This window comes from Pleurodeles waltl, chromosome 10 (genome assembly GCF_031143425.1).
Source record: "Pleurodeles waltl isolate 20211129_DDA chromosome 10, aPleWal1.hap1.20221129, whole genome shotgun sequence".
NCBI lineage: Eukaryota > Metazoa > Chordata > Amphibia > Caudata > Salamandridae > Pleurodeles > Pleurodeles waltl.
The window spans coordinates 329469417-329494573 of record NC_090449.1 but is presented as its reverse complement, the minus strand read 5'-3'; the positions used below and the strand labels follow the sequence as shown (position 1 = coordinate 329494573).

The following is a 25157-nucleotide window of genomic DNA, read 5'->3' as shown; positions in this document are numbered from 1 at the left end:
TCCAACACAAAAAAGCAGTTAGAAAGAAATCCCGCACTCCTTCATCATGCCGAACTGCCTCGACACCAGTAGAAAGCATGCAATGCATTCCACCATGGCATCTTACAAGAGTGGAAAGCAGAAATACTCCTGTTTAAAAACAGATCGAACCTATGAAGGCACGGGCTCGTCCGGGATTTGAACCCGGGACCTCTCACACCCAAAGCGAGAATCATACCCCTAGACCAACGAGCCTGCTGCTGCAAAAGCCTTTCAAACATCTTCTGAAGTGTCTTTGTGAAAAAGCAGGGCCACTTGGAGACTCTCCTTCTAAGCGTGCCATAGCAATTGATGTTTTGTGCCAAGGGGTTTTTTTTTGCCTCTAGCAAGGCAAGAGGTAGTCAAGAAGCCCTATGCTAGCAAGCTGAACTGTGGCGCTGATGAGAAAAGCAGACCCTTTCTGGTAGTTGTACGCCTCCGCAGGACCTGGGCCCTTGCACCGTAGACTTCCAGACCAGAAGCACTGAAGGGCCTGCCATCTCTTGCGCCTGAGCCAGAGGAGCATGCCTCTTGTATTCAAGCACAATTGCTCGCTCAGTGCTCGATCAGGAGAGATTTATATGAGTGCCTCACAGGCCTGAAACACTCACCTGGGAGACGCGGGGTGGCTGAATTCCCAGAATGGCCTTCGATAGGAAAATCACCTCCTTTCCTCCCGACTCATTTCAGAATTGGGTGAAAATCGCAAGACAGTGTTCAGGGGTGCATGGGTACTGCCTACTCCCAGCTGCCTCTCTGTCTTCTTCATGTTAATTTCAAGTCACAAGGAGGGACCATTGCCATTCTGCTCCGCCCACCTAACCAGGAAACCCAGGTTGAGCTTGTCTGCCTGTTGTTGTTGCAGGGGCAGTGCCTTCTCTGCCCAAAAGTGGCAGGAGAGCCTCACTTCAAACGATGGAATCAACTGCTTAAGTAGAAACCAGCATGGTAGTTACAGTGATAAGGTGCAGCTCTAACAGAAGGCGTGACTGAGATGCCCCTTCCAGAAATACATGGAATGCTGATTGAGGGCCCAGCCGGAGGGTTGGTGGATTTCTTTTCATATGCTACAGCAGCTTGCAAAGATAGTGTTGTGGGGAGCTGGCTGTGCAAGCAGAGGAAGATTTAAGGGCAGAAAATAGACCTATCAGAAGTGCGATATGAACCCACAACTACATGAGCAAACCAGGATGCTTAGCTTAACTGAAGATCAAGCTCTCTTGAGGCTGCCGCCTTAGACCACTCGGCCATCCTGACAGCTGAGTCTGTGTTTAGGTCTGACTCCTCAGTCTGCACTTGTCGATGCTGCCGCTTGCAATGTTCCTATCAAGGTGACAGGTTTAAAGGCCCCACAATATAACATGGCCAAGAAAAAAAAAAGTAAAAAACAGAATAAGAAACCAGGCACATGCACGACTACGCAAAGATGCAGATAACTTTTTACCGGCCTGCAATAGTAATACAAGTTTTACACAGGTCACAAGTTTTTAAAGGCCATCCCTGAGTGAGACTAAGCTTTTAGGGAGCAAACACAAAAGCAGACACTGCCCATTGTTTCTGCCCGGTCTCGAACCGGGGACCTTTCGCGTGTTAGGCGAACGTGATAACCACTACACTACAGAAACAAGCATGAGGGCTTGACTGAAGGAGCAAAATTCCCCTCATATGTTTGCCCGATTGCCTCTATACTTGATCAGCAGTTGCTCGCAAAGCGAGGAGTAAGTGTGAAAATTGCAGCGTTGTCAGCCAGCAAGCGTACACTCAGATGTACTGAAAAGTCACAGCTGCGGGTAGAGACAAATATCTGATGCCTAAATGCCTGAAACCAGAGCCTGTGAAAGCATCACACAGAGCACACTGAAAGCAAGCAGGAAGGAAGCCAAGGCATGGTGATCCTTTTTTTCTCCTGAGGCTAAAAATATTTTGCACAACAATGCTTTGAGTGGAATGAGGAATCTTCAAGCTTTGTGTATTTTGAGTAAAATTTGTGTGTTTTCTGCTAAAAAGGGTGTGTTGGGGATTTGGACCCGGACACCAACGAGCGAGGGCACAGAAGCACCACTGCTCAGACCCTGCTCCTAGGGTTGAGGGCAGAGAGTGGGCGAATACATCGCAAGGCAAGAAAATGCACATGGTTCTCTCTTCTGCAATATGACTAGAGTCATTTCCATGGTCGTCATCGAACATGACATAAAACGCCTCTATCCTTTAGACCTTTTGGCCCATAATTACAAGAGGATGACTGAGTGAGACGCTCTGCCAAATTTGGCAGCCTCGCACTCAGTCATTTTCAAAATGCAGGGAAGCGCCGTATTTAGTAGAATACAGCGCACCCCTGTGCTTCCCTCTGCGCCAGCTCTAAATTAGCTGCCGAGCACCAACGCAGCCATCCTTGCGCCATGGTACAAGGATGGCTGCGTGGAGGGGGAAATTGTTTTTGTTCAGGAAGGCACACCTTCCTGCACAACAGAAATCTTCAGTGGCGATATGTTCGTGCAGCACACATAGAAAGAGCAAAAATGAGGAGAAATGAAAACATTTCTGCTCGTTTCTCCACTATAACGACACCCATTGTATGGCGCTTGGATTTTGGCGCTGCCACAGATTTACAAAAACTCGTAAAACTGGAGCAGCATCAAAATGCTATGGTGTTGCAGTGGCCCACCCAGAGCAACGCCCATTGCACGCCCCTTCCAGGGAAAGGGCTGCGTGTGAAGGGGCCGTATTTACAAGGTGGTGTTAAGCCACAAAACGTGGTTGAACGGCGTCTTGTAAATACGGCACAGTACATAGTGCCACCGGGGCGTCACTAAAGATGATGTGCCGGTGGCGATAGGGCCTTGTAAGTCTGGCCCTTTCTTTGCTCAAGGTGTATGTTCTTGGTGAAGGTAGGAAAGCCATTTTCGCTCTCATACCTTCCTTCCTTGGCTGGCTTGACCACAGTAGGCCCAGGCTTCAATGGAAAGGTCAAAAAGGGAGCAACTGACTGCCGTAAGGTGTATCGTCTTCTCTTGGTGAGTTGAGACCGATGCCCTTGGAGCGTAGTACCTCACGATGGTGAGGGATAGACACAGCCTCTTTAATTTCAATTTACCTGTCAGGTGAGGTGGTAAATGCAAATAATGTGATAAAGCACAGCAACTTGCTGTTTCTGCCTGGCCTCGAACCAGGGACCTTTCGCGTGTAAGGCGAACGTGATAACCACTACACTACAGAAACAGACATGCCTGCTTACTTGCTTCATGTGGCTATGCATTGGACTGGAACCACTGCACTGGAAACAGACACACCTGCTTTCTTTATGTGGCTATGCTTTGGACTGGAATGCAAGGACTAAGGGACAATATTCATGACGCTCAAAGCTGAGCCTTTCTGACAGGATCTCTTCCTTTGGAAGAAAGGAACTGGGATCACTTTCATTCCAAGAGGTGATTTCAAAACCAGCCCTGCAATTACTTTGGAGAAGCACTGTGCATTTCATGTTCCAACGAGAAGTGCTGCTCCAACACAAAAAAGCAGTTAGAAAGAAATCCCGCACTCCTTCATCATGCCGAACTGCCTCGACACCAGTAGAAAGCATGCAATGCATTCCACCATGGCATCTTACAAGAGTGGAAAGCAGAAATACTCCTGTTTAAAAACAGATCGAACCTATGAAGGCACGGGCTCGTCCGGGATTTGAACCCGGGACCTCTCACACCCAAAGCGAGAATCATACCCCTAGACCAACGAGCCTGCTGCTGCAAAAGCCTTTCAAACATCTTCTGAAGTGTCTTTGTGAAAAAGCAGGGCCACTTGGAGACTCTCCTTCTAAGCGTGCCATAGCAATTGATGTTTTGTGCCAAGGGTTTTTTTTTTGCCTCTAGCAAGGCAAGAGGTAGTCAAGAAGCCCTATGCTAGCAAGCTGAACTGTGGCGCTGATGAGAAAAGCAGACCCTTTCTGGTAGTTGTACGCCTCCGCAGGACCTGGGCCCTTGCACCGTAGACTTCCAGACCAGAAGCACTGAAGGGCCTGCCATCTCTTGCGCCTGAGCCAGAGGAGCATGCCTCTTGTATTCAAGCACAATTGCTCGCTCAGTGCTCGATCAGGCGAGATTTATATGAGTGCCTCACAGGCCTGAAACACTCACCTGGGAGACGCGGGGTGGCTGAATTCCCAGAATGGCCTTCGATAGGAAAATCACCTCCTTTCCTCCCGACTCATTTCAGAATTGGGTGAAAATCGCAAGACAGTGTTCAGGGGTGCATGGGTACTGCCTACTCCCAGCTGCCTCTCTGTCTTCTTCATGTTAATTTCAAGTCACAAGGAGGGACCATTGCCATTCTGCTCCGCCCACCTAACCAGGAAACCCAGGTTGAGCTTGTCTGCCTGTTGTTGTTGCAGGGGCAGTGCCTTCTCTGCCCAAAAGTGGCAGGAGAGCCTCACTTCAAACGATGGAATCAACTGCTTAAGTAGAAACCAGCATGGTAGTTACAGTGATAAGGTGCAGCTCTAACAGAAGGCGTGACTGAGATGCCCCTTCCAGAAATACATGGAATGCTGATTGAGGGCCCAGCCGGAGGGTTGGTGGATTTCTTTTCATATGCTACAGCAGCTTGCAAAGATAGTGTTGTGGGGAGCTGGCTGTGCAAGCAGAGGAAGATTTAAGGGCAGAAAATAGACCTATCAGAAGTGCGATATGAACCCACAACTACATGAGCAAACCAGGATGCTTAGCTTAACTGAAGATCAAGCTCTCTTGAGGCTGCCGCCTTAGACCACTCGGCCATCCTGACAGCTGAGTCTGTGTTTAGGTCTGACTCCTCAGTCTGCACTTGTCGATGCTGCCGCTTGCAATGTTCCTATCAAGGTGACAGGTTTAAAGGCCCCACAATATAACATGGCCAAGAAAAAAAAAAGTAAAAAACAGAATAAGAAACCAGGCACATGCACGACTACGCAAAGATGCAGATAACTTTTTACCGGCCTGCAATAGTAATACAAGTTTTACACAGGTCACAAGTTTTTAAAGGCCATCCCTGAGTGAGACTAAGCTTTTAGGGAGCAAAGACAAAAGCAGACACTGCCCATTGTTTCTGCCCGGTCTCGAACCGGGGACCTTTCGCGTGTTAGGCAAACGTGATAACCACTACACTACAGAAACAAGCATGAGGGCTTGACTGAAGGAGCAAAATTCCCCTCATATGTTTGCCCGATGGCCTCTATACTTGATCAGCAGTTGCTCGCAAAGCGAGGAGTAAGTGTGAAAATTGCAGCGTTGTCAGCCAGCAAGCGTACACTCAGATGTACTGAAAAGTCACAGCTGCGGGTAGAGACAAATATCTGATGCCTAAATGCCTGAAACCAGAGCCTGTGAAAGCATCACACAGAGCACACTGAAAGCAAGCAGGAAGGAAGCCAAGGCATGGTGATCCTTTTTTTCTCCTGAGGCTAAAAATATTTTGCACAACAATGCTTTGAGTGGAATGAGGAATCTTCAAGCTTTGTGTATTTTGAGTAAAATTTGTGTGTTTTCTGCTAAAAAGGGTGTGTTGGGGATTTGGACCCGGACACCAACGAGCGAGGGCACAGAAGCACCACTGCTCAGACCCTGCTCCTAGGGTTGAGGGCAGAGAGTGGGCGAATACATCGCAAGGCAAGAAAATGCACATGGTTCTCTCTTCTGCAATATGACTAGAGTCATTTCCATGGTCGTCATCGAACATGACATAAAACGCCTCTATCCTTTAGACCTTTTGGCCCATAATTACAAGAGGATGACTGAGAGAGACGCTCTGCCAAATTTGGCAGCCTCGCACTCAGTCATTTTCAAAATGCAGGGAAGCGCCGTATTTAGTAGAATACAGCGCACCCCTGTGCTTCCCTCTGCGCCAGCTCTAAATTAGCTGCCGAGCACCAACGCAGCCATCCTTGCGCCATGGTACAAGGATGGCTGCGTGGAGGGGGAAATTGTTTTTGTTCAGGAAGGCACACCTTCCTGCACAACAGAAATCTTCAGTGGCGATATGTTCGTGCAGCACACATAGAAAGAGCAAAAATGAGGAGAAATGAAAACATTTCTGCTCGTTTCTCCACTATAACGACACCCATTGTATGGCGCTTGGATTTTGGCGCTGCCACAGATTTACAAAAACTCGTAAAACTGGAGCAGCATCAAAATGCTATGGTGTTGCAGTGGCCCACCCAGAGCAACGCCCATTGCACGCCCCTTCCAGGGAAAGGGCTGCGTGTGAAGGGGCCGTATTTACAAGGTGGTGTTAAGCCACAAAACGTGGTTGAATGGCGTCTTGTAAATACGGCACAGTACATAGTGCCACCGGGGCGTCACTAAAGATGATGTGCCGGTGGCGATAGGGCCTTGTAAGTCTGGCCCTTTCTTTGCTCAAGGTGTATGTTCTTGGTGAAGGTAGGAAAGCCATTTTCGCTCTCATACCTTCCTTCCTTGGCTGGCTTGACCACAGTAGGCCCAGGCTTCAATGGAAAGGTCAAAAAGGGAGCAACTGACTGCCGTAAGGTGTATCGTCTTCTCTTGGTGAGTTGAGACCGATGCCCTTGGAGCGTAGTACCTCACGATGGTGAGGGATAGACACAGCCTCTTTAATTTCAATTTACCTGTCAGGTGAGGTGGTAAATGCAAATAATGTGATAAAGCACAGCAACTTGCTGTTTCTGCCTGGCCTCGAACCAGGGACCTTTCGCGTGTAAGGCGAACGTGATAACCACTACACTACAGAAACAGACATGCCTGCTTACTTGCTTCATGTGGCTATGCATTGGACTGGAACCACTGCACTGGAAACAGACACACCTGCTTTCTTTATGTGGCTATGCTTTGGACTGGAATGCAAGGACTAAGGGACAATATTCATGACGCTCAAAGCTGAGCCTTTCTGACAGGATCTCTTCCTTTGGAAGAAAGGAACTGGGATCACTTTCATTCCAAGAGGTGATTTCAAAACCAGCCCTGCAATTACTTTGGAGAAGCACTGTGCATTTCATGTTCCAACGAGAAGTGCTGCTCCAACACAAAAAAGCAGTTAGAAAGAAATCCCGCACTCCTTCATCATGCCGAACTGCCTCGACACCAGTAGAAAGCATGCAATGCATTCCACCATGGCATCTTACAAGAGTGGAAAGCAGAAATACTCCTGTTTAAAAACAGATCGAACCTATGAAGGCACGGGCTCGTCCGGGATTTGAACCCGGGACCTCTCACACCCAAAGCGAGAATCATACCCCTAGACCAACGAGCCTGCTGCTGCAAAAGCCTTTCAAACATCTTCTGAAGTGTCTTTGTGAAAAAGCAGGGCCACTTGGAGACTCTCCTTCTAAGCGTGCCATAGCAATTGATGTTTTGTGCCAAGGGGTTTTTTTTTGCCTCTAGCAAGGCAAGAGGTAGTCAAGAAGCCCTATGCTAGCAAGCTGAACTGTGGCGCTGATGAGAAAAGCAGACCCTTTCTGGTAGTTGTACGCCTCCGCAGGACCTGGGCCCTTGCACCGTAGACTTCCAGACCAGAAGCACTGAAGGGCCTGCCATCTCTTGCGCCTGAGCCAGAGGAGCATGCCTCTTGTATTCAAGCACAATTGCTCGCTCAGTGCTCGATCAGGCGAGATTTATATGAGTGCCTCACAGGCCTGAAACACTCACCTGGGAGACGCGGGGTGGCTGAATTCCCAGAATGGCCTTCGATAGGAAAATCACCTCCTTTCCTCCCGACTCATTTCAGAATTGGGTGAAAATCGCAAGACAGTGTTCAGGGGTGCATGGGTACTGCCTACTCCCAGCTGCCTCTCTGTCTTCTTCATGTTAATTTCAAGTCACAAGGAGGGACCATTGCCATTCTGCTCCGCCCACCTAACCAGGAAACCCAGGTTGAGCTTGTCTGCCTGTTGTTGTTGCAGGGGCAGTGCCTTCTCTGCCCAAAAGTGGCAGGAGAGCCTCACTTCAAACGATGGAATCAACTGCTTAAGTAGAAACCAGCATGGTAGTTACAGTGATAAGGTGCAGCTCTAACAGAAGGCGTGACTGAGATGCCCCTTCCAGAAATACATGGAATGCTGATTGAGGGCCCAGCCGGAGGGTTGGTGGATTTCTTTTCATATGCTACAGCAGCTTGCAAAGATAGTGTTGTGGGGAGCTGGCTGTGCAAGCAGAGGAAGATTTAAGGGCAGAAAATAGACCTATCAGAAGTGCGATATGAACCCACAACTACATGAGCAAACCAGGATGCTTAGCTTAACTGAAGATCAAGCTCTCTTGAGGCTGCCGCCTTAGACCACTCGGCCATCCTGACAGCTGAGTCTGTGTTTAGGTCTGACTCCTCAGTCTGCACTTGTCGATGCTGCCGCTTGCAATGTTCCTATCAAGGTGACAGGTTTAAAGGCCCCACAATATAACATGGCCAAGAAAAAAAAAAGTAAAAAACAGAATAAGAAACCAGGCACATGCACGACTACGCAAAGATGCAGATAACTTTTTACCGGCCTGCAATAGTAATACAAGTTTTACACAGGTCACAAGTTTTTAAAGGCCATCCCTGAGTGAGACTAAGCTTTTAGGGAGCAAACACAAAAGCAGACACTGCCCATTGTTTCTGCCCGGTCTCGAACCGGGGACCTTTCGCGTGTTAGGCGAACGTGATAACCACTACACTACAGAAACAAGCATGAGGGCTTGACTGAAGGAGCAAAATTCCCCTCATATGTTTGCCCGATTGCCTCTATACTTGATCAGCAGTTGCTCGCAAAGCGAGGAGTAAGTGTGAAAATTGCAGCGTTGTCAGCCAGCAAGCGTACACTCAGATGTACTGAAAAGTCACAGCTGCGGGTAGAGACAAATATCTGATGCCTAAATGCCTGAAACCAGAGCCTGTGAAAGCATCACACAGAGCACACTGAAAGCAAGCAGGAAGGAAGCCAAGGCATGGTGATCCTTTTTTTCTCCTGAGGCTAAAAATATTTTGCACAACAATGCTTTGAGTGGAATGAGGAATCTTCAAGCTTTGTGTATTTTGAGTAAAATTTGTGTGTTTTCTGCTAAAAAGGGTGTGTTGGGGATTTGGACCCGGACACCAACGAGCGAGGGCACAGAAGCACCACTGCTCAGACCCTGCTCCTAGGGTTGAGGGCAGAGAGTGGGCGAATACATCGCAAGGCAAGAAAATGCACATGGTTCTCTCTTCTGCAATATGACTAGAGTCATTTCCATGGTCGTCATCGAACATGACATAAAACGCCTCTATCCTTTAGACCTTTTGGCCCATAATTACAAGAGGATGACTGAGTGAGACGCTCTGCCAAATTTGGCAGCCTCGCACTCAGTCATTTTCAAAATGCAGGGAAGCGCCGTATTTAGTAGAATACAGCGCACCCCTGTGCTTCCCTCTGCGCCAGCTCTAAATTAGCTGCCGAGCACCAACGCAGCCATCCTTGCGCCATGGTACAAGGATGGCTGCGTGGAGGGGGAAATTGTTTTTGTTCAGGAAGGCACACCTTCCTGCACAACAGAAATCTTCAGTGGCGATATGTTCGTGCAGCACACATAGAAAGAGCAAAAATGAGGAGAAATGAAAACATTTCTGCTCGTTTCTCCACTATAACGACACCCATTGTATGGCGCTTGGATTTTGGCGCTGCCACAGATTTACAAAAACTCGTAAAACTGGAGCAGCATCAAAATGCTATGGTGTTGCAGTGGCCCACCCAGAGCAACGCCCATTGCACGCCCCTTCCAGGGAAAGGGCTGCGTGTGAAGGGGCCGTATTTACAAGGTGGTGTTAAGCCACAAAACGTGGTTGAACGGCATCTTGTAAATACGGCACAGTACATAGTGCCACCGGGGCGTCACTAAAGATGATGTGCCGGTGGCGATAGGGCCTTGTAAGTCTGGCCCTTTCTTTGCTCAAGGTGTATGTTCTTGGTGAAGGTAGGAAAGCCATTTTCGCTCTCATACCTTCCTTCCTTGGCTGGCTTGACCACAGTAGGCCCAGGCTTCAATGGAAAGGTCAAAAAGGGAGCAACTGACTGCCGTAAGGTGTATCGTCTTCTCTTGGTGAGTTGAGACCGATGCCCTTGGAGCGTAGTACCTCACGATGGTGAGGGATAGACACAGCCTCTTTAATTTCAATTTACCTGTCAGGTGAGGTGGTAAATGCAAATAATGTGATAAAGCACAGCAACTTGCTGTTTCTGCCTGGCCTCGAACCAGGGACCTTTCGCGTGTAAGGCGAACGTGATAACCACTACACTACAGAAACAGACATGCCTGCTTATTTGCTTCATGTGGCTATGCATTGGACTGGAACCACTGCACTGGAAACAGACACACCTGCTTTCTTTATGTGGCTATGCTTTGGACTGGAATGCAAGGACTAAGGGACAATATTCATGACGCTCAAAGCTGAGCCTTTCTGACAGGATCTCTTCCTTTGGAAGAAAGGAACTGGGATCACTTTCATTCCAAGAGGTGATTTCAAAACCAGCCCTGCAATTACTTTGGAGAAGCACTGTGCATTTCATGTTCCAACGAGAAGTGCTGCTCCAACACAAAAAAGCAGTTAGAAAGAAATCCCGCACTCCTTCATCATGCCGAACTGCCTCGACACCAGTAGAAAGCATGCAATGCATTCCACCATGGCATCTTACAAGAGTGGAAAGCAGAAATACTCCTGTTTAAAAACAGATCGAACCTATGAAGGCACGGGCTCGTCCGGGATTTGAACCCGGGACCTCTCACACCCAAAGCGAGAATCATACCCCTAGACCAACGAGCCTGCTGCTGCAAAAGCCTTTCAAACATCTTCTGAAGTGTCTTTGTGAAAAAGCAGGGCCACTTGGAGACTCTCCTTCTAAGCGTGCCATAGCAATTGATGTTTTGTGCCAAGGGTTTTTTTTTTTGCCTCTAGCAAGGCAAGAGGTAGTCAAGAAGCCCTATGCTAGCAAGCTGAACTGTGGCGCTGATGAGAAAAGCAGACCCTTTCTGGTAGTTGTACGCCTCCGCAGGACCTGGGCCCTTGCACCGTAGACTTCCAGACCAGAAGCACTGAAGGGCCTGCCATCTCTTGCGCCTGAGCCAGAGGAGCATGCCTCTTGTATTCAAGCACAATTGCTCGCTCAGTGCTCGATCAGGCGAGATTTATATGAGTGCCTCACAGGCCTGAAACACTCACCTGGGAGACGCGGGGTGGCTGAATTCCCAGAATGGCCTTCGATAGGAAAATCACCTCCTTTCCTCCCGACTCATTTCAGAATTGGGTGAAAATCGCAAGACAGTGTTCAGGGGTGCATGGGTACTGCCTACTCCCAGCTGCCTCTCTGTCTTCTTCATGTTAATTTCAAGTCACAAGGAGGGACCATTGCCATTCTGCTCCGCCCACCTAACCAGGAAACCCAGGTTGAGCTTGTCTGCCTGTTGTTGTTGCAGGGGCAGTGCCTTCTCTGCCCAAAAGTGGCAGGAGAGCCTCACTTCAAACGATGGAATCAACTGCTTAAGTAGAAACCAGCATGGTAGTTACAGTGATAAGGTGCAGCTCTAACAGAAGGCGTGACTGAGATGCCCCTTCCAGAAATACATGGAATGCTGATTGAGGGCCCAGCCGGAGGGTTGGTGGATTTCTTTTCATATGCTACAGCAGCTTGCAAAGATAGTGTTGTGGGGAGCTGGCTGTGCAAGCAGAGGAAGATTTAAGGGCAGAAAATAGACCTATCAGAAGTGCGATATGAACCCACAACTACATGAGCAAACCAGGATGCTTAGCTTAACTGAAGATCAAGCTCTCTTGAGGCTGCCGCCTTAGACCACTCGGCCATCCTGACAGCTGAGTCTGTGTTTAGGTCTGACTCCTCAGTCTGCACTTGTCGATGCTGCCGCTTGCAATGTTCCTATCAAGGTGACAGGTTTAAAGGCCCCACAATATAACATGGCCAAGAAAAAAAAAAGTAAAAAACAGAATAAGAAACCAGGCACATGCACGACTACGCAAAGATGCAGATAACTTTTTACCGGCCTGCAATAGTAATACAAGTTTTACACAGGTCACAAGTTTTTAAAGGCCATCCCTGAGTGAGACTAAGCTTTTAGGGAGCAAACACAAAAGCAGACACTGCCCATTGTTTCTGCCCGGTCTCGAACCGGGGACCTTTCGCGTGTTAGGCGAACGTGATAACCACTACACTACAGAAACAAGCATGAGGGCTTGACTGAAGGAGCAAAATTCCCCTCATATGTTTGCCCGATTGCCTCTATACTTGATCAGCAGTTGCTCGCAAAGCGAGGAGTAAGTGTGAAAATTGCAGCGTTGTCAGCCAGCAAGCGTACACTCAGATGTACTGAAAAGTCACAGCTGCGGGTAGAGACAAATATCTGATGCCTAAATGCCTGAAACCAGAGCCTGTGAAAGCATCACACAGAGCACACTGAAAGCAAGCAGGAAGGAAGCCAAGGCATGGTGATCCTTTTTTTCTCCTGAGGCTAAAAATATTTTGCACAACAATGCTTTGAGTGGAATGAGGAATCTTCAAGCTTTGTGTATTTTGAGTAAAATTTGTGTGTTTTCTGCTAAAAAGGGTGTGTTGGGGATTTGGACCCGGACACCAACGAGCGAGGGCACAGAAGCACCACTGCTCAGACCCTGCTCCTAGGGTTGAGGGCAGAGAGTGGGCGAATACATCGCAAGGCAAGAAAATGCACATGGTTCTCTCTTCTGCAATATGACTAGAGTCATTTCCATGGTCGTCATCGAACATGACATAAAACGCCTCTATCCTTTAGACCTTTTGGCCCATAATTACAAGAGGATGACTGAGTGAGACGCTCTGCCAAATTTGGCAGCCTCGCACTCAGTCATTTTCAAAATGCAGGGAAGCGCCGTATTTAGTAGAATACAGCGCACCCCTGTGCTTCCCTCTGCGCCAGCTCTAAATTAGCTGCCGAGCACCAACGCAGCCATCCTTGCGCCATGGTACAAGGATGGCTGCGTGGAGGGGGAAATTGTTTTTGTTCAGGAAGGCACACCTTCCTGCACAACAGAAATCTTCAGTGGCGATATGTTCGTGCAGCACACATAGAAAGAGCAAAAATGAGGAGAAATGAAAACATTTCTGCTCGTTTCTCCACTATAACGACACCCATTGTATGGCGCTTGGATTTTGGCGCTGCCACAGATTTACAAAAACTCGTAAAACTGGAGCAGCATCAAAATGCTATGGTGTTGCAGTGGCCCACCCAGAGCAACGCCCATTGCACGCCCCTTCCAGGGAAAGGGCTGCGTGTGAAGGGGCCGTATTTACAAGGTGGTGTTAAGCCACAAAACGTGGTTGAACGGCGTCTTGTAAATACGGCACAGTACATAGTGCCACCGGGGCGTCACTAAAGATGATGTGCCGGTGGCGATAGGGCCTTGTAAGTCTGGCCCTTTCTTTGCTCAAGGTGTATGTTCTTGGTGAAGGTAGGAAAGCCATTTTCGCTCTCATACCTTCCTTCCTTGGCTGGCTTGACCACAGTAGGCCCAGGCTTCAATGGAAAGGTCAAAAAGGGAGCAACTGACTGCCGTAAGGTGTATCGTCTTCTCTTGGTGAGTTGAGACCGATGCCCTTGGAGCGTAGTACCTCACGATGGTGAGGGATAGACACAGCCTCTTTAATTTCAATTTACCTGTCAGGTGAGGTGGTAAATGCAAATAATGTGATAAAGCACAGCAACTTGCTGTTTCTGCCTGGCCTCGAACCAGGGACCTTTCGCGTGTAAGGCGAACGTGATAACCACTACACTACAGAAACAGACATGCCTGCTTATTTGCTTCATGTGGCTATGCATTGGACTGGAACCACTGCACTGGAAACAGACACACCTGCTTTCTTTATGTGGCTATGCTTTGGACTGGAATGCAAGGACTAAGGGACAATATTCATGACGCTCAAAGCTGAGCCTTTCTGACAGGATCTCTTCCTTTGGAAGAAAGGAACTGGGATCACTTTCATTCCAAGAGGTGATTTGAAAACCAGCCCTGCAATTACTTTGGAGAAGCACTGTGCATTTCATGTTCCAACGAGAAGTGCTGCTCCAACACAAAAAAGCAGTTAGAAAGAAATCCCGCACTCCTTCATCATGCCGAACTGCCTCGACACCAGTAGAAAGCATGCAATGCATTCCACCATGGCATCTTACAAGAGTGGAAAGCAGAAATACTCCTGTTTAAAAACAGATCGAACCTATGAAGGCACGGGCTCGTCCGGGATTTGAACCCGGGACCTCTCACACCCAAAGCAAGAATCATACCCCTAGACCAACGAGCCTGCTGCTGCAAAAGCCTTTCAAACATCTTCTGAAGTGTCTTTGTGAAAAAGCAGGGCCACTTGGAGACTCTCCTTCTAAGCGTGCCATAGCAATTGATGTTTTGTGCCAAGGGTTTTTTTTTTGCCTCTAGCAAGGCAAGAGGTAGTCAAGAAGCCCTATGCTAGCAAGCTGAACTGTGGCGCTGATGAGAAAAGCAGACCCTTTCTGGTAGTTGTACGCCTCCGCAGGACCTGGGCCCTTGCACCGTAGACTTCCCGACCAGAAGCACTGAAGGGCCTGCCATCTCTTGCGCCTGAGCCAGAGGAGCATGCCTCTTGTATTCAAGCACAATTGCTCGCTCAGTGCTCGATCAGGCGAGATTTATATGAGTGCCTCACAGGCCTGAAACACTCACCTGGGAGACGCGGGGTGGCTGAATTCCCAGAATGGCCTTCGATAGGAAAATCACCTCCTTTCCTCCCGACTCATTTCAGAATTGGGTGAAAATCGCAAGACAGTGTTCAGGGGTGCATGGGTACTGCCTACTCCCAGCTGCCTCTCTGTCTTCTTCATGTTAATTTCAAGTCACAAGGAGGGACCATTGCCATTCTGCTCCGCCCACCTAACCAGGAAACCCAGGTTGAGCTTGTCTGCCTGTTGTTGTTGCAGGGGCAGTGCCTTCTCTGCCCAAAAGTGGCAGGAGAGCCTCACTTCAAACGATGGAATCAACTGCTTAAGTAGAAACCAGCATGGTAGTTACAGTGATAAGGTGCAGCTCTAACAGAAGGCGTGACTGAGATGCCCCTTCCAGAAATACATGGAATGCTGATTGAGGGCCCAGCCGGAGGGTTGGTGGATTTCTTTTCATATGCTACAGCAGCTTGCAAAGATAGTGTTGTGGGGAGCTGGCTGTGCAAGCAGAGGAAGATTTAAGGGCAGAAAATAGACCTATCAGAAGTGCGATATGAACCCACAACTACATGAGCAAACCAGGATGCTTAGCTTAACTGAAGATCAAGCTCTCTTGAGGCTGCCGCCTTAGACCACTCGGCCATCCTGACAGCTGAGTCTGTGTTTAGGTCTGACTCCTCAGTCTGCACTTGTCGATGCTGCCGCTTGCAATGTTCCTATCAAGGTGACAGGTTTAAAGGCCCCACAATATAACATGGCCAAGAAAAAAAAAAGTAAAAAACAGAATAAGAAGCCAGGCACATGCACGACTACGCAAAGATGCAGATAACTTTTTACCGGCCTGCAATAGTAATACAAGTTTTACACAGGTCACAAGTTTTTAAAGGCCATCCCTGAGTGAGACTAAGCTTTTAGGGAGCAAACACAAAAGCAGACACTGCCCATTGTTTCTGCCCGGTCTCGAACCGGGGACCTTTCGCGTGTTAGGCGAACGTGATAACCACTACACTACAGAAACAAGCATGAGGGCTTGACTGAAGGAGCAAAATTCCCCTCATATGTTTGCCCGATTGCCTCTATACTTGATCAGCAGTTGCTCGCAAAGCGAGGAGTAAGTGTGAAAATTGCAGCGTTGTCAGCCAGCAAGCGTACACTCAGATGTACTGAAAAGTCACAGCTGCGGGTAGAGACAAATATCTGATGCCTAAATGCCTGAAACCAGAGCCTGTGAAAGCATCACACAGAGCACACTGAAAGCAAGCAGGAAGGAAGCCAAGGCATGGTGATCCTTTTTTTCTCCTGAGGCTAAAAATATTTTGCACAACAATGCTTTGAGTGGAATGAGGAATCTTCAAGCTTTGTGTATTTTGAGTAAAATTTGTGTGTTTTCTGCTAAAAAGGGTGTGTTGGGGATTTGGACCCGGACACCAACGAGCGAGGGCACAGAAGCACCACTGCTCAGACCCTGCTCCTAGGGTTGAGGGCAGAGAGTGGGCGAATACATCGCAAGGCAAGAAAATGCACATGGTTCTCTCTTCTGCAATATGACTAGAGTCATTTCCATGGTCGTCATCGAACATGACATAAAACGCCTCTATCCTTTAGACCTTTTGGCCCATAATTACAAGAGGATGACTGAGTGAGACGCTCTGCCAAATTTGGCAGCCTCGCACTCAGTCATTTTCAAAATGCAGGGAAGCGCCGTATTTAGTAGAATACAGCGCACCCCTGTGCTTCCCTCTGCGCCAGCTCTAAATTAGCTGCCGAGCACCAACGCAGCCATCCTTGCGCCATGGTACAAGGATGGCTGCGTGGAGGGGGAAATTGTTTTTGTTCAGGAAGGCACACCTTCCTGCACAACAGAAATCTTCAGTGGCGATATGTTCGTGCAGCACACATAGAAAGAGCAAAAATGAGGAGAAATGAAAACATTTCTGCTCGTTTCTCCACTATAACGACACCCATTGTATGGCGCTTGGATTTTGGCGCTGCCACAGATTTACAAAAACTCGTAAAACTGGAGCAGCATCAAAATGCTATGGTGTTGCAGTGGCCCACCCAGAGCAACGCCCATTGCACGCCCCTTCCAGGGAAAGGGCTGCGTGTGAAGGGGCCGTATTTACAAGGTGGTGTTAAGCCACAAAACGTGGTTGAACGGCGTCTTGTAAATACGGCACAGTACATAGTGCCACCGGGGCGTCACTAAAGATGATGTGCCGGTGGCGATAGGGCCTTGTAAGTCTGGCCCTTTCTTTGCTCAAGGTGTATGTTCTTGGTGAAGGTAGGAAAGCCATTTTCGCTCTCATACCTTCCTTCCTTGGCTGGCTTGACCACAGTAGGCCCAGGCTTCAATGGAAAGGTCAAAAAGGGAGCAACTGACTGCCGTAAGGTGTATCGTCTTCTCTTGGTGAGTTGAGACCGATGCCCTTGGAGCGTAGTACCTCACGATGGTGAGGGATAGACACAGCCTCTTTAATTTCAATTTACCTGTCAGGTGAGGTGGTAAATGCAAATAATGTGATAAAGCACAGCAACTTGCTGTTTCTGCCTGGCCTCGAACCAGGGACCTTTCGCGTGTAAGGCGAACGTGATAACCACTACACTACAGAAACAGACATGCCTGCTTATTTGCTTCATGTGGCTATGCATTGGACTGGAACCACTGCACTGGAAACAGACACACCTGCTTTCTTTATGTGGCTATGCTTTGGACTGGAATGCAAGGACTAAGGGACAATATTCATGACGCTCAAAGCTGAGCCTTTCTGACAGGATCTCTTCCTTTGGAAGAAAGGAACTGGGATCACTTTCATTCCAAGAGGTGATTTCAAAACCAGCCCTGCAATTACTTTGGAGAAGCACTGTGCATTTCATGTTCCAACGAGAAGTGCTGCTCCAACACAAAAAAGCAGTTAGAAAGAAATCCCGCACTCCTTCATCATGCCGAACTGCCTCGACACCAGTAGAAAGCATGCAATGCATTCCACCATGGCATCTTACAAGAGTGGAAAGCAGAAATACTCCTGTTTAAAAACAGATCGAACCTATGAAGGCACGGGCTCGTCCGGGATTTGAACCCGGGACCTCTCACACCCAAAGCGAGAATCATACCCCTAGACCAACGAGCCTGCTGCTGCAAAAGCCTTTCAAACATCTTCTGAAGTGTCTTTGTGAAAAAGCAGGGCCACTTGGAGACTCTCCTTCTAAGCGTGCCATAGCAATTGATGTTTTGTGCCAAGGGTTTTTTTTTTGCCTCTAGCAAGGCAAGAGGTAGTCAAGAAGCCCTATGCTAGCAAGCTGAACTGTGGCGCTGATGAGAAAAGCAGACCCTTTCTGGTAGTTGTACGCCTCCGCAGGACCTGGGCCCTTGCACCGTAGACTTCCAGACCAGAAGCACTGAAGGGCCTGCCATCTCTTGCGCCTGAGCCAGAGGAGCATGCCTCTTGTATTCAAGCACAATTGCTCGCTCAGTGCTCGATCAGGCGAGATTTATATGAGTGCCTCACAGGCCTGAAACACTCACCTGGGAGACGCGGGGTGGCTGAATTCCCAGAATGGCCTTCGATAGGAAAATCACCTCCTTTCCTCCCGACTCATTTCAGAATTGGGTGAAAATCGCAAGACAGTGTTCAGGGGTGCATGGGTACTGCCTACTCCCAGCTGCCTCTCTGTCTTCTTCATGTTAATTTCAAGTCACAAGGAGGGACCATTGCCATTCTGCTCCGCCCACCTAACCAGGAAACCCAGGTTGAGCTTGTCTGCCTGTTGTTGTTGCAGGGGCAGTGCCTTCTCTGCCCAAAAGTGGCAGGAGAGCCTCACTTCAAACGATGGAATCAACTGCTTAAGTAGAAACCAGCATGGTAGTTACAGTGATAAGGTGCAGCTCTAACAGAAGGCGTGACTGAGATGCCCCTTCCAGAAATACATGGAATGCTGATTGAGGGCCCAGCCGGAGGGTTGGTGGATTTCTTTTCATATGCTACAGCAGCTTGCAAAGATAGTGTTGTGGGGAGCTGGCTGTGCAAGCAGAGGAAGATTTAAGGGCAGAAAATAGACCTATCAGAAGTGCGATATGAACCCACAACTACATGAGCAAACCAGGATGCTTAGCTTAACTGAAGATCAAGCTCTCTTGAGGCTGCCGCCTTAGACCACTCGGCCATCCTGACAGCTGAGTCTGTGTTTAGGTCTGACTCCTCAGTCTGCACTTGTCGATGCTGCCGCTTGCAATGTTCCTATCAAGGTGACAGGTTTAAAGGCCCCACAATATAACATGGCCAAGAAAAAAAAAAGTAAAAAACAGAATAAGAAACCAGGCACATGCACGACTACGCAAAGATGCAGATAACTTTTTACCGGCCTGCAATAGTAATACAAGTTTTACACAGGTCACAAGTTTTTAAAGGCCATCCCTGAGTGAGACTAAGCTTTTAGGGAGCAAACACAAAAGCAGACACTGCCCATTGTTTCTGCCCGGTCTCGAACCGGGGACCTTTCGCGTGTTAGGCGAACGTGATAACCACTACACTACAGAAACAAGCATGAGGGCTTGACTGAAGGAGCAAAATTCCCCTCATATGTTTGCCCGATTGCCTCTATACTTGATCAGCAGTTGCTCGCAAAGCGAGGAGTAAGTGTGAAAATTGCAGCGTTGTCAGCCAGCAAGCGTACACTCAGATGTACTGAAAAGTCACAGCTGCGGGTAGAGACAAATATCTGATGCCTAAATGCCTGAAACCAGAGCCTGTGAAAGCATCACACAGAGCACACTGAAAGCAAGCAGGAAGGAAGCCAAGGCATGGTGATCCTTTTTTTCTCCTGAGGCTAAAAATATTTTGCACAACAATGCTTTGAGTGGAATGAGGAATCTTCAAGCTTTGTGTATTTTGAGTAAAATTTGTGTGTTTTCTGCTAAAAAGGGTGTGTTGGGGATTTGGACCCGGACACCAACGAGCGAGGGCACAGAAGCACCACTGCTCAGACCCTGCTCCTAGGGTTGAGGGCAGAGAGTGGGCGAATACATCGCAAGGCAAGAAAATGCACATGGTTCTCTCTTCTGCAATATGACTAGAGTCATTTCCATGGTCGTCATCGAACATGACATAAAACGCCTCTATCCTTTAGACCTTTTGGCCCATAATTACAAGAGGATGACTGAGTGAGACGCTCTGCCAAATTTGGCAGCCTCGCACTCAGTCATTTTCAAAATGCAGGGAAGCGCCGTATTTAGTAGAATACAGCGCACCCCTGTGCTTCCCTCTGCGCCAGCTCTAAATTAGCTGCCGAGCACCAACGCAGCCATCCTTGCGCCATGGTACAAGGATGGCTGCGTGGAGGGGGAAATTGTTTTTGTTCAGGAAGGCACACCTTCCTGCACAACAGAAATCTTCAGTGGCGATATGTTCGTGCAGCACACATAGAAAGAGCAAAAATGAGGAGAAATGAAAACATTTCTGCTCGTTTCTCCACTATAACGACACCCATTGTATGGCGCTTGGATTTTGGCGCTGCCACAGATTTACAAAAACTCGTAAAACTGGAGCAGCATCAAAATGCTATGGTGTTGCAGTGGCCCACCCAGAGCAACGCCCATTGCACGCCCCTTCCAGGGAAAGGGCTGCGTGTGAAGGGGCCGTATTTACAAGGTGGTGTTAAGCCACAAAACGTGGTTGAACGGCGTCTTGTAAATACGGCACAGTACATAGTGCCACCGGGGCGTCACTAAAGATGATGTGCCGGTGGCGATAGGGCCTTGTAAGTCTGGCCCTTTCTTTGCTCAAGGTGTATGTTCTTGGTGAAGGTAGGAAAGCCATTTTCGCTCTCATACCTTCCTTCCTTGGCTGGCTTGACCACAGTAGGCCCAGGCTTCAATGGAAAGGTCAAAAAGGGAGCAACTGACTGCCGTAAGGTGTATCGTCTTCTCTTGGTGAGTTGAGACCGATGCCCTTGGAGCGTAGTACCTCACGATGGTGAGGGATAGACACAGCCTCTTTAATTTCAATTTACCTGTCAGGTGAGGTGGTAAATGCAAATAATGTGATAAAGCACAGCAACTTGCTGTTTCTGCCTGGCCTCGAACCAGGGACCTTTCGCGTGTAAGGCGAACGTGATAACCACTACACTACAGAAACAGACATGCCTGCTTATTTGCTTCATGTGGCTATGCATTGGACTGGAACCACTGCACTGGAAACAGACACACCTGCTTTCTTTATGTGGCTATGCTTTGGACTGGAATGCAAGGACTAAGGGACAATATTCATGACGCTCAAAGCTGAGCCTTTCTGACAGGATCTCTTCCTTTGGAAGAAAGGAACTGGGATCACTTTCATTCCAAGAGGTGATTTCAAAACCAGCCCTGCAATTACTTTGGAGAAGCACTGTGCATTTCATGTTCCAACGAGAAGTGCTGCTCCAACACAAAAAAGCAGTTAGAAAGAAATCCCGCACTCCTTCATCATGCCGAACTGCCTCGACACCAGTAGAAAGCATGCAATGCATTCCACCATGGCATCTTACAAGAGTGGAAAGCAGAAATACTCCTGTTTAAAAACAGATCGAACCTATGAAGGCACGGGCTCGTCCGGGATTTGAACCCGGGACCTCTCACACCCAAAGCGAGAATCATACCCCTAGACCAACGAGCCTGCTGCTGCAAAAGCCTTTCAAACATCTTCTGAAGTGTCTTTGTGAAAAAGCAGGGCCACTTGGAGACTCTCCTTCTAAGCGTGCCATAGCAATTGATGTTTTGTGCCAAGGGGTTTTTTTTTGCCTCTAGCAAGGCAAGAGGTAGTCAAGAAGCCCTATGCTAGCAAGCTGAACTGTGGCGCTGATGAGAAAAGCAGACCCTTTCTGGTAGTTGTACGCCTCCGCAGGACCTGGGCCCTTGCACCGTAGACTTCCAGACCAGAAGCACTGAAGGGCCTGCCATCTCTTGCGCCTGAGCCAGAGGAGCATGCCTCTTGTATTCAAGCACAATTGCTCGCTCAGTGCTCGATCAGGCGAGATTTATATGAGTGCCTCACAGGCCTGAAACACTCACCTGGGAGACGCGGGGTGGCTGAATTCCCAGAATGGCCTTCGATAGGAAAATCACCTCCTTTCCTCCCGACTCATTTCAGAATTGGGTGAAAATCGCAAGACAGTGTTCAGGGGTGCATGGGTACTGCCTACTCCCAGCTGCCTCTCTGTCTTCTTCATGTTAATTTCAAGTCACAAGGAGGGACCATTGCCATTCTGCTCCGCCCACCTAACCAGGAAACCCAGGTTGAGCTTGTCTGCCTGTTGTTGTTGCAGGGGCAGTGCCTTCTCTGCCCAAAAGTGGCAGGAGAGCCTCACTTCAAACGATGGAATCAACTGCTTAAGTAGAAACCAGCATGGTAGTTACAGTGATAAGGTGCAGCTCTAACAGAAGGCGTGACTGAGATGCCCCTTCCAGAAATACATGGAATGCTGATTGAGGGCCCAGCCGGAGGGTTGGTGGATTTCTTTTCATATGCTACAGCAGCTTGCAAAGATAGTGTTGTGGGGAGCTGGCTGTGCAAGCAGAGGAAGATTTAAGGGCAGAAAATAGACCTATCAGAAGTGCGATATGAACCCACAACTACATGAGCAAACCAGGATGCTTAGCTTAACTGAAGATCAAGCTCTCTTGAGGCTGCCGCCTTAGACCACTCGGCCATCCTGACAGCTGAGTCTGTGTTTAGGTCTGACTCCTCAGTCTGCACTTGTCGATGCTGCCGCTTGCAATGTTCCTATCAAGGTGACAGGTTTAAAGGCCCCACAATATAACATGGCCAAGAAAAAAAAAAGTAAAAAACAGAATAAGAAACCAGGAACATGCACGACTACGCAAAGATGCAGATAACTTTTTACCGGCCTGCAATAGTAATACAAGTTTTACACAGGTCACAAGTTTTTAAAGGCCATCCCTGAGTGAGACTAAGCTTTTAGGGAGCAAACACAAAAGCAGACACTGCCCATTGTTTCTGCCCGGTCTCGAACCGGGGACCTTTCGCGTGTTAGGCGAACGTGGTAACCACTACACTACAGAAACAAGCATGAGGGCTTGACTGAAGGAGCAAAATTCCCCTCATATGTTTGCCCGATTGCCTCTATACTTGATCAGCAGTTGCTCGCAAAGCGAGGAGTAAGTGTGAAAATTGCAGCGTTGTCAGCCAGCAAGCGTACACTCAGATGTACTGAAAAGTCACAGCTGCGGGTAGAGACAAATATCTGATGCCTAAATGCCTGAAACCAGAGCCTGTGAAAGCATCACACAGAGCACACTGAAAGCAAGCAGGAAGGAAGCCAAGGCATGGTGATCCTTTTTTTCTCCTGAGGCTAAAAATATTTTGCACAACAATGCTTTGAGTGGAATGAGGAATCTTCAAGCTTTGTGTATTTTGAGTAAAATTTGTGTGTTTTCTGCTAAAAAGGGTGTGTTGGGGATTTGGACCCGGACACCAACGAGCGAGGGCACAGAAGCACCACTGCTCAGACCCTGCTCCTAGGGTTGAGGGCAGAGAGTGGGCGAATACATCGCAAGGCAAGAAAATGCACATGGTTCTCTCTTCTGCAATATGACTAGAGTCATTTCCATGGTCGTCATCGAACATGACATAAAACGCCTCTATCCTTTAGACCTTTTGGCCCATAATTACAAGAGGATGACTGAGTGAGACGCTCTGCCAAATTTGGCAGCCTCGCACTCAGTCATTTTCAAAATGCAGGGAAGCGCCGTATTTAGTAGAATACAGCGCACCCCTGTGCTTCCCTCTGCGCCAGCTCTAAATTAGCTGCCGAGCACCAACGCAGCCATCCTTGCGCCATGGTACAAGGATGGCTGCGTGGAGGGGGAAATTGTTTTTGTTCAGGAAGGCACACCTTCCTGCACAACAGAAATCTTCAGTGGCGATATGTTCGTGCAGCACACATAGAAAGAGCAAAAATGAGGAGAAATGAAAACATTTCTGCTCGTTTCTCCACTATAACGACACCCATTGTATGGCGCTTGGATTTTGGCGCTGCCACAGATTTACAAAAACTCGTAAAACTGGAGCAGCATCAAAATGCTATGGTGTTGCAGTGGCCCACCCAGAGCAACGCCCATTGCACGCCCCTTCCAGGGAAAGGGCTGCGTGTGAAGGGGCCGTATTTACAAGGTGGTGTTAAGCCACAAAACGTGGTTGAACGGCGTCTTGTAAATACGGCACAGTACATAGTGCCACCGGGGCGTCACTAAAGATGATGTGCCGGTGGCGATAGGGCCTTGTAAGTCTGGCCCTTTCTTTGCTCAAGGTGTATGTTCTTGGTGAAGGTAGGAAAGCCATTTTCGCTCTCATACCTTCCTTCCTTGGCTGGCTTGACCACAGTAGGCCCAGGCTTCAATGGAAAGGTCAAAAAGGGAGCAACTGACTGCCGTAAGGTGTATCGTCTTCTCTTGGTGAGTTGAGACCGATGCCCTTGGAGCGTAGTACCTCACGATGGTGAGGGATAGACACAGCCTCTTTAATTTCAATTTACCTGTCAGGTGAGGTGGTAAATGCAAATAATGTGATAAAGCACAGCAACTTGCTGTTTCTGCCTGGCCTCGAACCAGGGACCTTTCGCGTGTAAGGCAAACGTGATAACCACTACACTACAGAAACAGACATGCCTGCTTATTTGCTTCATGTGGCTATGCATTGGACTGGAACCACTGCACTGGAAACAGACACACCTGCTTTCTTTATGTGGCTATGCTTTGGACTGGAATGCAAGGACTAAGGGACAATATTCATGACGCTCAAAGCTGAGCCTTTCTGACAGGATCTCTTCCTTTGGAAGAAAGGAACTGGGATCACTTTCATTCCAAGAGGTGATTTCAAAACCAGCCCTGCAATTACTTTGGAGAAGCACTGTGCATTTCATGTTCCAACGAGAAGTGCTGCTCCAACACAAAAAAGCAGTTAGAAAGAAATCCCGCACTCCTTCATCATGCCGAACTGCCTCGACACCAGTAGAAAGCATGCAATGCATTCCACCATGGCATCTTACAAGAGTGGAAAGCAGAAATACTCCTGTTTAAAAACAGATCGAACCTATGAAGGCACGGGCTCGTCCGGGATTTGAACCCGGGACCTCTCACACCCAAAGCAAGAATCATACCCCTAGACCAACGAGCCTGCTGCTGCAAAAGCCTTTCAAACATCTTCTGAAGTGTCTTTGTGAAAAAGCAGGGCCACTTGGAGACTCTCCTTCTAAGCGTGCCATAGCAATTGATGTTTTGTGCCAAGGGTTTTTTTTTTGCCTCTAGCAAGGCAAGAGGTAGTCAAGAAGCCCTATGCTAGCAAGCTGAACTGTGGCGCTGATGAGAAAAGCAGACCCTTTCTGGTAGTTGTACGCCTCCGCAGGACCTGGGCCCTTGCACCGTAGACTTCCAGACCAGAAGCACTGAAGGGCCTGCCATCTCTT

At 48.4% G+C, this 25157-nt stretch overlaps 22 non-coding genes across 22 annotated transcripts; all 22 read right to left on the bottom strand.

Annotated features, from left to right (window-relative positions):
- Window positions 1–162: 162 nt before the first annotated feature.
- On the bottom strand, window positions 163–234 carry TRNAP-UGG (transfer RNA proline (anticodon UGG)). Its single transcript has one exon. It is a non-coding gene; the product is annotated as a tRNA-Pro (tRNA).
- Window positions 235–1570: 1336 nt separating this feature from the next.
- TRNAV-AAC (transfer RNA valine (anticodon AAC)) lies at window positions 1571–1643 on the bottom strand. Its single transcript has one exon. It is a non-coding gene; the product is annotated as a tRNA-Val (tRNA).
- A 1521-nt stretch (window positions 1644–3164) lies between these two features.
- TRNAV-UAC (transfer RNA valine (anticodon UAC)) lies at window positions 3165–3237 on the bottom strand. The gene has a single exon. It is a non-coding gene; the product is annotated as a tRNA-Val (tRNA).
- Window positions 3238–3681: 444 nt separating this feature from the next.
- TRNAP-UGG (transfer RNA proline (anticodon UGG)) lies at window positions 3682–3753 on the bottom strand. Its single transcript has one exon. It is a non-coding gene; the product is annotated as a tRNA-Pro (tRNA).
- Window positions 3754–5089: 1336 nt separating this feature from the next.
- Window positions 5090–5162, bottom strand: TRNAV-AAC (transfer RNA valine (anticodon AAC)). The gene has a single exon. It is a non-coding gene; the product is annotated as a tRNA-Val (tRNA).
- Window positions 5163–6683: 1521 nt separating this feature from the next.
- On the bottom strand, window positions 6684–6756 carry TRNAV-UAC (transfer RNA valine (anticodon UAC)). The gene has a single exon. It is a non-coding gene; the product is annotated as a tRNA-Val (tRNA).
- A 444-nt stretch (window positions 6757–7200) lies between these two features.
- Window positions 7201–7272, bottom strand: TRNAP-UGG (transfer RNA proline (anticodon UGG)). The gene has a single exon. It is a non-coding gene; the product is annotated as a tRNA-Pro (tRNA).
- Window positions 7273–8608: 1336 nt separating this feature from the next.
- On the bottom strand, window positions 8609–8681 carry TRNAV-AAC (transfer RNA valine (anticodon AAC)). Its single transcript has one exon. It is a non-coding gene; the product is annotated as a tRNA-Val (tRNA).
- A 1521-nt stretch (window positions 8682–10202) lies between these two features.
- On the bottom strand, window positions 10203–10275 carry TRNAV-UAC (transfer RNA valine (anticodon UAC)). The gene has a single exon. It is a non-coding gene; the product is annotated as a tRNA-Val (tRNA).
- A 444-nt stretch (window positions 10276–10719) lies between these two features.
- On the bottom strand, window positions 10720–10791 carry TRNAP-UGG (transfer RNA proline (anticodon UGG)). The gene has a single exon. It is a non-coding gene; the product is annotated as a tRNA-Pro (tRNA).
- Window positions 10792–12128: 1337 nt separating this feature from the next.
- On the bottom strand, window positions 12129–12201 carry TRNAV-AAC (transfer RNA valine (anticodon AAC)). The gene has a single exon. It is a non-coding gene; the product is annotated as a tRNA-Val (tRNA).
- A 1521-nt stretch (window positions 12202–13722) lies between these two features.
- Window positions 13723–13795, bottom strand: TRNAV-UAC (transfer RNA valine (anticodon UAC)). Its single transcript has one exon. It is a non-coding gene; the product is annotated as a tRNA-Val (tRNA).
- Window positions 13796–14239: 444 nt separating this feature from the next.
- TRNAP-UGG (transfer RNA proline (anticodon UGG)) lies at window positions 14240–14311 on the bottom strand. Its single transcript has one exon. It is a non-coding gene; the product is annotated as a tRNA-Pro (tRNA).
- A 1336-nt stretch (window positions 14312–15647) lies between these two features.
- On the bottom strand, window positions 15648–15720 carry TRNAV-AAC (transfer RNA valine (anticodon AAC)). Its single transcript has one exon. It is a non-coding gene; the product is annotated as a tRNA-Val (tRNA).
- A 1521-nt stretch (window positions 15721–17241) lies between these two features.
- On the bottom strand, window positions 17242–17314 carry TRNAV-UAC (transfer RNA valine (anticodon UAC)). Its single transcript has one exon. It is a non-coding gene; the product is annotated as a tRNA-Val (tRNA).
- A 444-nt stretch (window positions 17315–17758) lies between these two features.
- Window positions 17759–17830, bottom strand: TRNAP-UGG (transfer RNA proline (anticodon UGG)). The gene has a single exon. It is a non-coding gene; the product is annotated as a tRNA-Pro (tRNA).
- Window positions 17831–19166: 1336 nt separating this feature from the next.
- Window positions 19167–19239, bottom strand: TRNAV-AAC (transfer RNA valine (anticodon AAC)). Its single transcript has one exon. It is a non-coding gene; the product is annotated as a tRNA-Val (tRNA).
- A 1521-nt stretch (window positions 19240–20760) lies between these two features.
- TRNAV-UAC (transfer RNA valine (anticodon UAC)) lies at window positions 20761–20833 on the bottom strand. Its single transcript has one exon. It is a non-coding gene; the product is annotated as a tRNA-Val (tRNA).
- A 444-nt stretch (window positions 20834–21277) lies between these two features.
- Window positions 21278–21349, bottom strand: TRNAP-UGG (transfer RNA proline (anticodon UGG)). Its single transcript has one exon. It is a non-coding gene; the product is annotated as a tRNA-Pro (tRNA).
- Window positions 21350–22685: 1336 nt separating this feature from the next.
- On the bottom strand, window positions 22686–22758 carry TRNAV-AAC (transfer RNA valine (anticodon AAC)). The gene has a single exon. It is a non-coding gene; the product is annotated as a tRNA-Val (tRNA).
- A 1521-nt stretch (window positions 22759–24279) lies between these two features.
- TRNAV-UAC (transfer RNA valine (anticodon UAC)) lies at window positions 24280–24352 on the bottom strand. The gene has a single exon. It is a non-coding gene; the product is annotated as a tRNA-Val (tRNA).
- A 444-nt stretch (window positions 24353–24796) lies between these two features.
- On the bottom strand, window positions 24797–24868 carry TRNAP-UGG (transfer RNA proline (anticodon UGG)). The gene has a single exon. It is a non-coding gene; the product is annotated as a tRNA-Pro (tRNA).
- Between the last annotated feature and the right edge of the window lie 289 nt (window positions 24869–25157).